This window comes from Neopelma chrysocephalum, unplaced genomic scaffold (assembly GCF_003984885.1).
Source record: "Neopelma chrysocephalum unplaced genomic scaffold, ASM398488v2 Primary Assembly neopelma1_60, whole genome shotgun sequence".
Lineage (NCBI taxonomy): Eukaryota > Metazoa > Chordata > Aves > Passeriformes > Pipridae > Neopelma > Neopelma chrysocephalum.
The window spans coordinates 13,535,630-13,551,673 of NW_020897715.1; the positions used below are offsets into that span (position 1 = coordinate 13,535,630).

The 16,044-nt window shown below is 44.0% G+C and overlaps 1 protein-coding gene and 1 long non-coding RNA gene across 2 annotated transcripts in view; both read right to left on the reverse strand.

The window, feature by feature from the left end:
• LOC113966446 overlaps positions 1-9,515 on the reverse strand; it is a 38,448-nt gene extending 28,933 nt beyond the window's left edge. The window contains exon 1 of the long non-coding RNA XR_003533830.1: positions 9,322-9,515. This is a non-coding gene — a long non-coding RNA (uncharacterized LOC113966446). The remainder of the gene's footprint in view (positions 1-9,321) is intronic.
• LSAMP (limbic system associated membrane protein) overlaps positions 1-16,044 on the reverse strand; it is a 1,005,382-nt gene that overhangs the window by 889,897 nt on the left and 99,441 nt on the right. The gene's annotated exons all lie outside the window — the stretch shown is intronic.

Here is a 16,044-nt window from a genome sequence, read left to right on the forward strand (position 1 = left end):
TGCAGAGTAATCCCTTGGTTCAGGCTTAGGGACAGGCTCATAGACTCCTATGGGACTTCATCGCTGCCTGTCAGTCAACTGGAGGACCAATCTTATCCCTTCTCAGAGGACCACAAGTGGTGTTTTCTGGGAACCAGGATAAGGGCATTAGCCCTGCAAGGCTGGAGAAGTGGCTTCCCATCTCCATGGTGTTTTCATAAAGACAGCAAAGTCTGAAGGAAATGGTTCTTTAAGCTGTGAGGAGCCCACTGGATTTTTGTTGGTGGCAGCACCAAGACCAGCCTGGCAAGGTCCTGCATAGATGAGGATGAAATGCGAGAGCAGAGAAAAAGGCCCAGCTAGCACAGTTCCTCTACCTCTCCCTTTCAAGCAGCCTTCTTGCACTAGGCTGTCTCCAGCAGCATAACTGGCAGGAGTGTGCGAGTCCACAGTGCTGCATCTGCCCCTGCTGATGACAAATGACCCTTAAGGTAAAATCTGTTCCTGCCCATACACTTCCTCTAGTGAAAACACTCTTTTTTCTCCCCCAAGAAAAGTTTTGACCTCCATCACTCTTAATTCTCTTCTCCACTTACTCATGCAGAGATATGATTAAAAGCCCCTGGGACAAAGCCCTCAAAAATAACATCATGCTCTTCTATTTTTTAGTGCATACCTCCATTCTATTTTACCTCATCAGATTTCCCTTCTTCCTCTAGGATCCCACCTGTCTCTGTGACTGCTTCTCTTCCTTCTTTAAACCATGCTCCCCAGCTGTATGCTGGCTAGGATGGTCTAGTCAGAATGAATACCGTTACACCTCCTTTGCAAATGATCGCAGTGTCTTTGTTACAGTTTCATTCAGATTCTCCCCATATTTTGGACTGTGGCTCCTCCCCTGTCATTCTACCATTCCACCAGAACTGATTGCTCAGAAGGGCAAGAGATGAGCTCCTGCTGAAAGACACAAATTAACAATTTCACGGGTACTGGGGGGAGAGGTTGAATGAAAATTGGGGGTTTGTAGATGGCTGGCCATTTTTCTCTAGTTGGCTGAACCAAACTCCAGAGCTGAACATCTCTTAATTTGGAGAAAAACCTAGTTCACTTGACTCTATTTCAGGTTGTAAAAAGTGTAAATAGAGCACTCTTAAAAGCCAGGTGTACTTGAAGGCAGATTAATCCCAAACTGTCGTGAATCAATGCAATGCTGTTTCATACTGCAACAATAACCATTCTCAGGCTCTTTATGTGTCAGCTAGCTTTGTTCCTATTGATTGTATCCTTTCATAAACTCAACTGCACCTTAATGCCAGAAAAGGCCTTTCCTCTGCCCCATTTCAGTGCCAACAGCACACTGCCTTCCATCTTGGTGCAACGGTCCCAGCCTTGCACAGCTCTGAGTTCTCAAGCTTCTGCTTGTTGTCCTTATTATAAATAAACCTCAGGGTGACACAAACACTGTTTTTGTCGACAGAGGTGCTGACTAGCTCTTAGAAGAGCTAGTCATAGAAAGAGAAAGATGACAGCACATGTGATGCTGGAATTAAAAAGCAGTATCTCTGCTAAAGGGTTATCTGACTCATCCTGCTCTGCCAAAGGAACACGTGCTGGTTACACTCACGTCCTACACACTGTCACCTTTACCAAGCAAGCTGACTCTTGCTCCTCATTATGAGATTATATGCTGAGCAGCACCCTGCTTGCACAGGAGCCACAGACCATAAGTACTCTGCTATCTCCTCAACTTTTCTCAATCCTCCTCTCCACAGAAAGACACTGTGCTTTCTTCTACTTAGACTAAGTCCTTGAAAACCTTGAAATCTACCAACGGACAATTATCTTTGATCTCTTTCTACTTCTTCAGTTTCTTCCCCTGGCTTTTTTTTCTTCTCTTTCTCACTCCATTTACCTGCATCTCTGCCTGTGCTCACTCCTTGCATTTCAACCCCCAACACCTCTCTCATGTCTTTCCCTGCTTCCAAACTCTTCTATCAGTCTTTCTGATTTCTTTTCCATTTCTATGATCTACTCTGAATTGTCTTGTCTCTGCCATTTTTAAGAAAAATTAAGAGTGCCCATGAATATGTGAAAAGTACCTTCCTGGATTTTTTTAAATCTTCCAAAACAGGGTCCAAGGCTCAGTCAAAGCCTATTTGCTTAAAAATAGCTAAACAAAAAGGCTTCTGCCAGTTACAGACACAGTTAGTTCTTCACACACACACACACCCCCACCCCAAGAGGTACTCATCTGTTCTACTTTATCTCCAAACAGCAGCAATGAAATACTATTCAAATTCTCTTCCTTGTCCTTCTGTGGGACAGTGCTAGGCAGAGCTGAAGGGTAAACACAGATTAACTGGTTTACAGCACTTCTGATTTGGCCGATACAGGGCTTCTCTATGTACATCCATGGCTCTGATACACCAAATAACGCATAATTTATCTTATTTACACTGCAGGTAAATTCTTGAGACCACTTATTTTAGATACAGATTTGTTACATTGCTTCTCCAGAAGTGAGGCAAACCCACAGTGCTCATGGGGGCTGACGGTATAGACAATCACTTACTTGAGTGCAAAGTTGTTCAATCAAGCATGCCTGGATTTGACATTTTTGCCTCAACATTCATTTGCAAACAGCTGGAAAAGCAAGGGGACAAGCTTGGGTCCGCAAAAGAAAAAACATGGCCAAAAGTGACATGTATCTTTATAAATGAGAGGACCAGGGGATTATAAAGCAGAGAACTTAGCTTTAGTTCCCAATCACAGACAGGGACAAATAACCAGACTACTTGCAATCACCTGCAAGATAACAAGGAGATGAGTAACAGGCAACATGCACTTGTCAAGGAAAATCATGTCAAACCAACATAATTTTCTTCAGTAGAAGGGTAACGTCTCTTGTGGACAGCAGAGAAACAGTTCATTCATACATCCTGACCTTAGTAGGCTTTCTGACACCCTTTCTCCTAACATTCCTACAGACAAGCTCAGAAAATATGGTCTAGATGAATGCACTATGCAATGGCTACAGTTTATTGGAAAATAGTACTCAGAAAGTAGTTACTAATGGCTCACTGTCAAAATGCAAGGATACACCAGTGGGGTTTCTGCAGGGATCTGTTCACAGTCTGGTGATATTCAATATTTTCATTAATGACCAGAATAAAGTCTGTTTATTAAATCTGCAGATGACAGCAAGCTGAGCAGGAAAGCACATGGAAGATAGGCATGGAATTAAAAATTATCTCATTTACAAAGAAACAATAAAAATTGGAATAAAATACTGTATGGGTGTGTGCAAAGTAATGTGCTTTGGTAGGATTAATAGCCTCCAGGGACAGAGGATGAACAACCAGGTAGTGAACATGCTGGTATACAAGAGGGTTACAATAGACAAGGCAAAGATAGACCACAAGCTCAACATGAATCACCACTGCCTTGCTAGAAAGGAAAAAGAAAATACCATGTAAATGTACAAGGATGAAATCTACAAAACACAGAAACTAATCTGCTTTAGCTAACACTGGTGGGAATCAGCCAGAGTATTGTATCCACCTTGGGAGAATAATCCCAAGGAAAACATGGCCCCACTGGAGAGAGACTTGAGGAAGGCAATGATAATAACCAGAAGCTGAGAAAGCACCACTTCTAAGGGAGTCTGAATGCATTGTGTCTGTTTACTTTAAAGAAGACAAAGATATGAGACATTAGAACAGTTTTCAAAAACTTGAAAGGTTTTGGGGAAAAAAAAATTAGAACAGTTTGCTCTGCATACCTATGCCAATTACAACAAGGAAAGGGGGGGTTAAATTGCAGAAAGGGAGATTAAGATCAGAAGTCACCACTGAGCTCTAGTGGTAAAAGCATTTAAGCACTGGGAAAGATTGCCTCAAGGTTGCAGAGAACCCACCAGTGCTAAGTGTTTTGGAATCAACTAGATCAACATGGCAGGAAACAGCCAACTACAGCTGATCTGATTTTTTGGCAGTGGGATGGATGAGATCCTCTCACCAGGTTACTTTTAGCCATCTCATCACAGCAAGTTTCTCTCACACAAAAAACTAATCCACGTACAATCCTTTCCTCACAGGCATTACTCATAGACATACAAACCACAAGCAGTAAGATGGACTGCTGGTCCATCAGCTGCCACACCAGTGCTTTGGGTGGTGACAGTGACCACTCCACACTGTATCTTTAAAACTGTGCAGTGGAGATGGCTTAAAACTTTTCTTTCCACCTGATTAAGTAGATCGGCTTATGACACAGCCCATAAGGGATTTACTTTTTAGCACCACTGGGAATGACCCTACCAGTGTAAGAAGCTACGGCAGCAGATCCCAAAATAGGGGTCTTGACTCCAACAAAAAAGTCTGAAATCTTGCAGGAAAGATCACTGCCCCTGAAAATGGAGCATCAAGAAGAAAAGTTTGGAAACTCCTGAGCTAAGGGCTTTTTCTCCAAGAATCTGACAACTTTCCTTCTCAACTGAAAGCTGTTTTGCGACACAAATCCTATATCGAGGTACTGGCCTTTGTAACTCTATATTCCTCTGCAGTATAAGGAGCAGCAGGACAAACACAAGCTCCTGTAGCAGTGACCTGGATTATCAGGCAGGTCTGTGATTAGACCTGCACAGAAAATGGAATTTTGTCTACAGGGAAACGACACTGTACAACACTTCCCAAGCAAAAGCACTCCGACTGTATATTCCTGTCCTCCTCTTTGTCTTTAAGAGGTTACAACAGGCACTACTGACTGGGGACCAATTACAGGGGCCAGTCCAGGCACCAGTCCTTAGATATTTCCTCTGTGCATGTCTCACATTTAGCTGTATGGCATTGAGGCAGACTGGACTTGGAAGGTAAATCACAAAATTAAGAGCAGAACACCAGAACATTTTTCATGACCTTTCTAATGAAGATATTCGGGTCTCAAAATGTTACTAGCTGAAAGGACACTCAGGCCTTTTCCTTTCTAACAGCTCTGTGGTGGGAATATGAATGACTCTGCACCACCACATAAAAGACATAAATATGAAAGGGAGAGAAAAATGGCTCAGGTCAGTCCAAATGCATCTCATTAAGGGAGAAATAACACCAAGAAAAACAAAATTAAGGGTTGGGGTGAAGGACTGTGTAGCTGAGAGTGTGACATCCCATATATAATTCTCTCCAAGAAAATGCAACATGCCTCATCTCACGTCTTTGCATGCGGAAAACATGCAAAACAACTGCAAGATTAGATGCCTGCCATCATATCTTCTTGTATATGTGCATACCTCCTAGCGAAAAGAGCCACTGATTTGTGAGGCTACTTCCCTTTCTGTGGTTTTCTGAACCTCTGCTGATTTCCTCTTGGGGAGCTTTTAGATGGTGTCCTTACTAAAATGGAGGCTCAGCGTTCCCCTGGACCCTCACATGGTTAAGCATCTAGCCACTGCTACAATGGGAAACGCCTTTTACAATTCAATTTGATCTTTCTCAAGGATTACTAGAAGCACCTATTCTCACTGTAGCAAAATGTTAGGTTGCAATAAATGATTTCACCATAAGAGGTTTTAACTGTCATAGGCATCAAAATGGCTTTGCAATGGTTATGAGTAGATTTAACTCAGGAGTTTGACAGTCCCATGTGCTCAACAGCATACTGAATGATTCAGTAATGATAGTGTACATATCTCCCCAGGGGACCCCAGTGTGAAGATGCACAGACACTTAGAGCTTACAGCCCCATCCCCAGAAACAACGAGGCATCTCACTCCCTTGGCTGCATACGGGCAGGGAACCAGCTTTTCTTTCAGATCACACTTAGCATCAGTGAGTGAAGGAACCAGGGATGATTACACCTCACTTCTGGAGGTATGTGACAAGTCTCCCCCCCTTCCTTCACCTCACGTTGCATTAGCTGTCTGCAAGGGGATTTTTATGCCATTTGCAAAACTGTGGCAGTAGAGATAAGCAGCAAGGTGTGGCAGGAAACATTATCAGGGGAAGAGATACACAGCCCACAGCTGATACCAGACTAGGGTGCAAACTACCTGTTTTATGCCTGTGTTGCAAAAGGCAACACTTCCTACAGCACAGGACCTGTAAGCTGGGGTGCTGGAATGGGTCCAGAAAAGAAAGGAAGGATTTTCCAGCACACCACCACACTTCACATGATGCCTGGGGCATGGAAAAGGAAACCACCTTGCTCTATTTAAGATAAAAGCTTATGTTGAAACAGGGTTACTTCAAGCTTGGTATATGGAGCAGGTGCATACATTTGGCTGGCTTTCTTGGTGAGTGCAGCATTCACAACTGGAGACAGATTTTTTCAAAAGAGCTGATATCTCATTTGGGCAACAAACCTAGTGTCCAGGTTTTCAAAATAGAGCTCCTCGTGCTGGGAGTGAGCATGTTTTAAAAACAGGACCTGTAATGACAGTCACTAGAAGTCTTACAAGTCAGCACTACAGGTGCTCAGCATCTGTGGAGGTAGCAGCATGTGTTAAACACTCCTGAGTGGATACCTCAAAATTCCTCTTGCCCTCTCTGGGGCACAGGGCAAATTCCCAGCCACTTAAATGACTTCAACTATTCAAGCCCACCGATACACAGACAAATATTTCTATGTTTTAGAAGCTAAAATGCAATTAAGATGCTTTCTAGGTAGACCTGAGAAGTATAGTGAGAAGTTTTTTGGAGGAGGTTTTGGAAGCAAATATTTAAACTACAAATTTCTCATAGAAATTTGATTTCTTCAAATAGATTTCAAAGAGATCTTTCACTTAGCAGCAGAACATAATTTTATTCTGCATATGGACCTGTGACCAATCCTTCTGTCCTTCCCAAATGCCTCCCTACAATTGCTAACACAGGGAAATCTGAAGTGCTCCAGCTGCCAGATGAATCATATACATGCTGTACACAAGCCATGCAACACAATTCCACTTCTGAGATTGTGATAAATATGGTTTCACAAGTAGTTCTTCTGATATGGCTTACAGAAACCATAGCAAACATAGGGAACATACACACCAGACATCAAGGTAAGAGATGCCTGAGAAAGTGTGTGTGCAATTAACTTTCCTCTCGCTGAGGATATGGCCAGTGAAAGAACTCTGACAAACGCAGGGCTGATATATTTCAGAAGACAACACGAATGTGAATAATGAAAAACCATTTCACAAGCTTCTAAAACTAAAATGGCCAGCTCCTGTAAAAATGCTAGAGGAAGAAACAGGTAAGTGTGGGCCCAGGAAAGTCAGCTCTAAAACAAAGGAGGTTCCAAACTCAGTTTTAATGATTCTTCACAAAAGGAGATTTCAGAGAAACCATACCATGTCTGTTCTGAAAGATTATTTCTTCAAGGTGAGGTCTGGTTTGAGTACAAAGTGCCAAAAACATTTCCACCAGTGACAGCTAAAACTACAGACAGATGCGAAATACAGCTGCGTTTTTTTAGTAACTATGTTTCCAATTTTATAATAGGGAACACAAAACTTTTCCTTAATCAGTACAAAATAAGTTTCTTTCCTAGGAAACCAGTTTAGTTTTCAAAGCAGGCTCTGTTACAGCTGACAAGTACTTTAAACCGTGAACACCTTAAAGGAGTGAACTTAAAATAAACCAGCCATACAGGTGAACACACTGTATGCCTGCAAGCCATGACAAGAGAGTAATCCCAGACATGCATCCTACTAGATTGCAACAGTCAGTGTGACACCGGACACTGCCTTCAGAATGACTGTACCTGCAACTGGCCCTACTAGGGCTCTCCTGACAATATGCAGATTTCTCCTGGGCAACTCCCAAGTGCAGAAAAAAGTCCTGTTTTTCATGCCTTTCTAATTATTTCCAGTCACTATCAACGTTTCGTGCTTCATGTCGTCTTCCACCAAAAAAATCCCAGGATTTTTGGCAAAAACTGTTGCGTCAGTGAGAGGGTTCCCCATAAATTCAAAAAGACCTTGATAAAAGCATTTGTTAATGATTCCAAAAACTTGTAAGGACTGTGAAAATTCTGCAAAAGACATATGGAATATAGAAAGATGAAAACAAGTGCATGTTAAACATTTCCAAAATGTTCCAAGTTTTGGAATGCTAAAATATGTTGGAACATTCAAACATTTCTAAAATGTTTTAGCATTTTTATGCATACAGAAATTTTAATCAGAATATTATAATCCAGGACCCAGAAGTGAATATTGCATGCCCTGGTAGGGGACTGCCAGTCTCCCTTTCCGAATGAGAAAACCTTCATCTTTATTACCTTCCAGTATGTGCTGTCACATCAGAAACTTAAATTTATCTCATATATAAATCTTCCTAGGAAACTTTTTGGGAAAAATACACATTAAAAAAAAAAAAAAAGAAGAATTAATTTGGCAGGGAAATCTGACCCTGTTCTGCGCATGTATGACTATTTGAAGCAGATCATGAGTTTGCAATTTATTATTTTTGATCCTGTCTGCAAAGAAGAAAATGGACTCCTGAGATCTCTTCCAACCTTTCATTTTTGCTATTTTAATATTGGATTGATTCCCAGGCAAATGAATTACTGGATGCAATGCAGGTTAGACACTCCAGGGTACATAATGAATGGGAAGTTTATTATTATTTATATATATAAAATTTGTGCACGTGGCTTTACAATTAGCTCACGGGTTTAACTTCCAGACATGTGTATGCAATAGAAAAGAGAAAAAGCAAGGTTTGTGTCTGCACTCATAAATCCTTTCCACGTAAGATTTGTCTCCTCTTGCTCTGTCCTTGACCGAGTTTTCCCTGCCCATAGTCCCAGGAAGGCACAGGTTTATTTGGGGAATTACTCCTACCCTGCTGTGGTAGAACAAGTCCTATTGCTGTGATTTGCCACAAGTATCGAGGGGAAAAGAGAAAGCCAAGAGCCTACAATATGAGTCCTCCCCTGGTACGCACCTGTAACACACTTCCATGACAGCTCAGCAGATGCCCATCTCCAAGAAGCTCTTTAAGGGCACATAGTACAGCACAGCTGAGCAGGTTTGCCAGCCCTGCTGGCACTCTGGCTGTGCCCAGGTCCTGGCCCAAAGTCTGCTTTCAAGGCATAATCCCCAAAGCATTCAACCACCAAAAAAGTGGTTCCACAGGAGCTGAAGGGGCCTGGGGAAACCAGGCACAGCACTGCTAAAACAGCAGCAGCTGCTGCTCAGCGTGGGTAATTTCCCTTTTCTTTCCCACTGGTAAACCTATTCTAAAGACAACATTCACGATGGGTCTGAGCAGAAGGCTGTGAGTTGGTATTCCTCACCCCCCTCCATCCTGACGCTTCCCCATGGCATGACAGCCCTCCTGAAATCCAAGTGTGTACCTTGATTCAAGATGCCCGAAGAGCGGGTCACCTCTGCAGGTCCCTGTGAGGGCAGGCTGGTGGGCACCTCCAGGTGCACAGGACACTGCCAGGGACAGCAGGTCTGGACAGGGTTCACCCACCTCTGCCTCCTACAACCGTCCTGTCCTGGGCACCAACGGAACAGGCTATGCAGCGTTGGCATAGCCCATGGGTGCTTGGCCCACCTGCCTTGGCAACAAGGGTTACAGGGGTGACATCACCTGCCCTGGCATTCCAGTCCCAGCCAGTGATGGCTCTGATGTCACAGCAGAGTCGAACAGCTCCCAAGCAGGGCAGGACGGGGCTGCACCTTGACTCCCTGGTGACTCCCCCAGGGGGCCCCCCTACCCTCCCAGAGCTCTACTCCCAGTGTTCCCACACACCTCGTTAGCCGAGGGGTGGCTGTTGCTGTGCCTGGTCCTCACAGGGCTCCCCAGACAATGCAGAGCAAAGGCACAGATGCCACCTGAGGGGTAGTGTTATTCAGGACAGGGAAGCGGATCACCTGAGTGTAACTAAGAGCAGTTTCCTTCCTAGGGGAGGGCATGGGGAATGGCAGACAGAAGGGCTGTACCAGCACTGGCAAGTGCAGTGCAGGCACAGGAGAAACAAGAGGAAGGCTGGAGACTGCAGAAGGCCCAGAGTGGGGAGGAAGAGCTCAGGTGAAGCTGATGTCATGGACAAGTGAGGAAAATCGCAGGCAGCACTTCTGCAGCAGTGTGAGTTTGGCACAGCTGGCACTGTGCTGGCACAGCTGGCCCACTGCCAGGAGAGCTCTGGGCCTCTCCTTTTCTGCTTTTCCCCTTCCCTTACAGGGAGCAGTACACCTCTTTAAAAGGCAATTCAAGCCTCTCCTCCTTAGTAGAATAAAGGTAGAGATCATAGAACCACAGAATATCCTAGGTTGTAAGGGAACCACAAGGATCATTGAGACTAACTCCACAGGACAACCCCCAGAAAATCACACCACGTGCCTGAGTTTGTTGTCCAAGCACTTCAGGAGCTGTGGCAGGCTTGGTGCTGATGGGAAGAGGGAAGGCACACTCCGGCTTTGTCTAGAATACCGTTTTAACTCATGTTAATTGCTCCCCAATTAGCCAGAGTTAGCTAACACATTTGTAAACACCAGCCTAGGCACTGCACAAACATTTGTTCTAAGACAGATATGTAAAATAGTTAAGTGGATGCTAAGGCAATTAGGTATAATCTTATTACTTCCCTTTCCCGCATCCCCTTTTCACCCTTTGCTGGAGTGCAGACCTGAGCTCCGTAGCAGAGGACTTTTTTTTCAAAAGGCACTACAAAGGTAAACCTTAGGGCTATCTCATGCAAAACCCTGATAAGGTGCTATTAGTTCCCAGCCAACTTTCAAAGACAGAGTACCATAGGGTTTTATAGCAACAGACATTCAATGCACACAGAATCCACTAAGTAGGTGTAAAAGCCTTCTGAGTTTCTCAATTTTGATTTATATTCTCTTTAAAAAAATCATTAGGCAGTAGATTTTCTGGTGTTCTTTATACAGACAGACCCCTCATCCCCTTTGTTATGGCCGTATATCAAAATGTAAGGTTTCAACGTGACATTCACACTTCTGCTACTTTAGCACGCGCAGCAACACGTTCCCCTCTGATTTTCTTTCAAAGATGCCTTATCAGTCTTTATATATGATCATAATGTGGAGCATATATCAACGGGATTCTTCAGAGCTGGAGAAGAATTGCAATCTCTGAGCGCTTTCACAATCCCATGAGCAAAAAAGCAGGTTAGGGTTTTCCAAATCTAGCTTCCAGCTCCACACACATATCTCCCTCCTCTCACTTGTCAGAAATCTGCAGCTTATATCCAAAGCAGAACAGAAACTGGCATCTGGATGTAAAACATCCATTTCTGCAAGGTTCTTAGGATACAGTGCAACACATTCTTCTCAGTCCAGGTCCGAATAGAGAAGGCAGCCTCTAAATGAGCCACTTTCTGTTTGCTCTTCTGCAGGGCTGGCAAGCAAGCTGCAAAGGGCTCACCATCAACATCCCAGGCTGTGCTTCCCTTAAGACTGAGAGAAACCACCACTCCCTTTTGCAAGCATGCCATTTGGCGTGCTTTGGTTTGGATGACCAAACTTCATCACAGTAAAGTATTTCCTTAACAAGTCAGCTCTCACGTGAATTCAAAATGACACCAATTTCACAGCTAACCCTCCCAGCACAAACAAATTTCAAAATTATTCACAGAAATTTTATAACATTTTCCTTCTGGGTCTGAAAGAGAGAAAGAGTCTTAAAATTCCTATCATCCAATGTTTCAGTCTTATTTCTTGAAATGCCCCAAACTGCTCAATTTCAGGCTGTTTTAGCATTAAGATGCATTTTCCTTTTGTCTTACAAAAGCCTGAGGAAGGTTAAACGCCTCCATTCTTTCGCTAGAGGCTGTGCTATGTAGATCATATCTCCCGTGATTTAACTCTGCTTTGTCAGAAGGAAGCCACCATCATGTACCATTTTGCTCTTTTCTTCAAGTTAAGCTGTCTAGAGAAGATGGCAAAAACGACAATCCCCTAAACCTAATAAAGGAAAAGAAAATTAAATTAGCTTCATCTTTTTTGGAATTAATTAGAAATAAAAAGTTTGAGTCTACTAAAAATGCATACAATTTTGCTTGGGTCAAAACTTGACCCAAATTCCTCTACACTCACTTTAGTAATAACAGCATGGGGGAGGGGAGAAAAACTCTGAGAAATTGTTTTTGCACAAAAAAATTCCAAAACTACTTTAGTTTCAGCTGCCTCTGGGTGTTTGGCAAAACAGCTCACCTGTGTTTTGAGCAAATGATCTTTAGCCTAGATATGCTTGGTCGCACTCACCAGTTTTAGCAATAAGAAATCACTTAATTAATTTGCAGTTTTTTGGTGTTAAAGGAAGATGTCAGTCAGAGCACCTGGAAGAGGCCAGGTTTCTGCTTGCCACGAGGCAGGTAAGCTGTGGATGTTGGTAGCCAGCACTGCCCTGCCTTGCTGAGGGCGCTGGATTGGTAGTGCCAGTCATGATGGGACTGTGCTATGCATGTGCATTCAAGTAAATGAAAGTAATAGGCAGAGCCTACTGTCAAAAGTAAAAACAACAACAAAAAAATAAAGATGAAAGAAAGGGGGAAAAAAAGTGCATTTTTAACCTCATGGCAACTGTCAGAAGTTATCTCAAGTGGAAAAATATCACACTGATAACATACTTTGGTTTTACCACAAGATAAACTTGGTGATGTCAGCCTCAGGCTCAGCTAACTCTAGCTGACCTGACCTAGATTACACTCAAAAAAAACCAAACAACAAAACAACCTGACTTTTCTGTGGTTTTCTGCCTCTGTTAACCACATTACTCTAAAGTAAAAAAGACCTAAAATGCACCAAAGTAATTTCACAAAGCAGACAAAATTCCTTTCAGATCATAACAAGCAACTCCTTTTCCACATCAAATTGAAGCCTGTAACTAAGAAGTCTGCCACCATCCCCATAGACTTCCCTACATTCTCGCAATATTATGAAGCAAAATATTGCCTAGATCAAATCCCCTAACACCAGGATCTACTCTGATGGTTTCTCTGGCAGATCACCAGGGCAAGTGACAGTGTCCCCAGCAGGCTGCAGGTGACACTGACCCCACATATATGGAAGGCCATGATGCTGTACTCAGTACGGATGCATGTTTGAAAGAAGGAGACATTTAGCCTACTGGTCTCAGAAAATTCAAGATACAGCTGGTATGAAAGAGAGGTGGAAAGTGTAGTCTGTGTGTGCCCTGAGACTCAGTGCCCTTGGCCCAGGCGCTGCCTCCAGTGTGGGAAACTGAATGTTGCTTTTGGGAACGAGCAGCAGCTCTGCCATTTACATACATTAATCCTTGGAAGTACAGGAGGCATTATCATTTGCCAGACTTGTCTGCATAATGAGGAACTCTCAAGAGACATTTCTTGGAGAAGTGTTGCCATTAACGTGCGTGTGTGTTACCACGGCATTTCTATTCAGCTCCCAATGCCTTTCTCCCCTCCCCCTCCCACTTACGCCCACACATTGGAAAGGTGAGTTCCCTGCAAGAGCCCCTCGGAGCAGCGCTGTTGGATGGAGCTCATGTGCCACGTTCTCAGAAGGTTTTCAGACCCCCTGACACCCTCCACACCCAGCCCTGCTCACTCAGCCCAAGGGGTTATGCCATGCCATTGACCTACTTCCTCCTTGAGCAAGTACTGGGGCAGGCAAGACTTTTGCCTGGCTAATTCATTGCTGGTGAATAGATATAATTTTCTCAACTCTTTCTCACAGAAGAGGATTGGGCCACACTGGGGTGAGAAGTACTGGGTAAGTAAAGGAATCAAACAAAGACTGTTTTGTAAATGAGATGACCTACACCCTCCTGCAGAAATATAGGGAAGGAAAGTGAAAGAGAGAAAGTAGTTAATGTTTTTGAACTACTGGTGTCCCCTTGAATCTAAGCAGTGGCAGCATGGGCAGCAGAGGAGCTGCTGTGCTACCAACGGGGAGGCTTCTGGCATCACCCTGACTGATGGACCTCAGCTCTCTCTTCTTTCTACAGTCATGTGGTGGCCCAGAGCCCTCCGAGTCTCAACAGAGCATGAGAGCCTATGTTGCCAGGCAGCCTAAATAATGGCCTCTAATGGGTTCGGCAGTGTTTTAAGAGCCTGAAAAATGGTGCAGGAAGCTATCCCCTTCCTCTTCCTCCCCTGCCACTGCCCCTTCCACTAACTCAGATGCATTATTGGGACTGGAAGTGCCAGCAAGCCTCTGCTTTCCCTCAGAGGCTAGCAGCACCAGGGAAGGGAACCACCGCCAGCCAGTCTCACAGGTTTCCCCATTTGTTTTCATTTTGTCACCAGACATTTCTATTTAAGCTGCTTAGAAGGTTATCTCAATAAAAGCCTGCTGGGCTCAAGGATATAGAGGTTGACAGTGAGTATGCCTCCCTCCTTCCTCCTGAACATCACCCTCTTGCCAAAACATCTAGTCATACTGTGAGGGAGATGGGGAGAGCAGGCATGCCCAGAAGCTCTCTTCCCGACTTCCTACCACCTGAGCTGTTGATGGAAACTGAGCTGTTTATGAAGCACAAGTACCCTGCAAACCAGCTCAACAGTTCAGCAGTTAGGGTGCTAAACTGACATCATCAAGGTCTGAAGGGATGGCCTACTCCACTCATACGATTTAGACTGCAGCGCAAAAACATTTACATTAATGTACAGGTTTCCATACAAAATGCCTTCAAACTCATTCCTGCAGATCTTGGAGAACTGCATGGTTTTAGCACAGGGTCCATCCTTCTGCATACTGAAGAGAAGCCAAACTTTTGCATGAAAATTGTGCAGCTATCCTTCAAAAAGCAAATGCTAACTGGCAGCTGAGGGTACCTCTACATCATACATCACCTGAAAGGATTAGCTCAGATATCACTCCTGCATGATGCTGCATTGCACACAGCATAGGTGTACCTGAGTTGCCCTTACTGATGACCACTGTAAGACAATCTTGAGCCAACCTGAGATACCACAGCCAAAGGCCAGAGATGCAAATATATGTAGCTCTTCCAGATGATTACATTTCCAAGGGAAAAAGTATGGTTATTTCCAGTTAGAAGTGGGAAGATTACCCAGTGGGAATTATGAATGGAAACTCAGGATCTCTACACACGAGATCCAGATTTTACTCCCAGCTCTGCTGCTGACAAACTGTGGCACTTCATCTATCTACATTTCGCTTTCCCTTGCATAAAATAGTGGATGTCTTTGTAAATCTGTCCTTGAGCAGAACACAGCACACAAGTGCTTGTTATTGTCACTGGTGTCACACTGATGGCCCATGTGCAGTTTGCACAGCTGAGTACAGTCAGGCTGTAGGGGTCCATGGTTCCCTGTATCAGTGTTTGTGCCAGGCAGTGCCTGCTGGGCAATGCCTGCCTGCACTCCCCCAGTGCAGCCTGCGCACAGCTGTATGCAGCTGTCACATCATCTCTGGAGGAGATCACATTTTCTGTCACATTCCCCTGCACACTCAGCAATATATATTCACACTCTGGATGTGGATGACTGTAACTGGGATACATATTTAGATCTGACTATCTCTGTGTGCATCCCCGGGTACACATGCATGCGAGAATTGGGTCAGAAGAATCTCTTTCCCCGTTCATGTTACTCATCACAAAATCCCTACACCCAATGTCACCTTTGCAAGTTGTTTTGCAAGCCCCTGATTAAAACATCTGCTTCTCTTCCTGCTTTGCTGAGTGAGGAGAACATCCACAGAAAGAAATGGAAGAAGCCATTAGCTTAGTCTCTAAGGGGGAACCCTTGAACAGCTCAGAAAAGCCTGTGCCAAGGGGAGGACACTGGAAAGTGAGAGCCAGCCAAGGAAAGAGACAGATGGAGCCAGCTCCACTCCAGTTCTCTGCTGCCTTTGCTGCACTGTGCACATAATATTCTTACAAGGTCTAATTTATAAACCCAGCTCGTGTTTATAAACTCTCCTGTCCTAATGGAAATGAAAACATTAATACAACCCAAGGATTCTTCACTTTCCAGGTTTTAATTAAAATCATAGGCGTTAAGAAGCAAGAGTGTCTTCGTGGAATACAAGTCTAATGAAGTATTTCCTCACACAGCACAAATCTCTGTGTGCAGTCCCAGCTCGCTGGCACTGGGTGC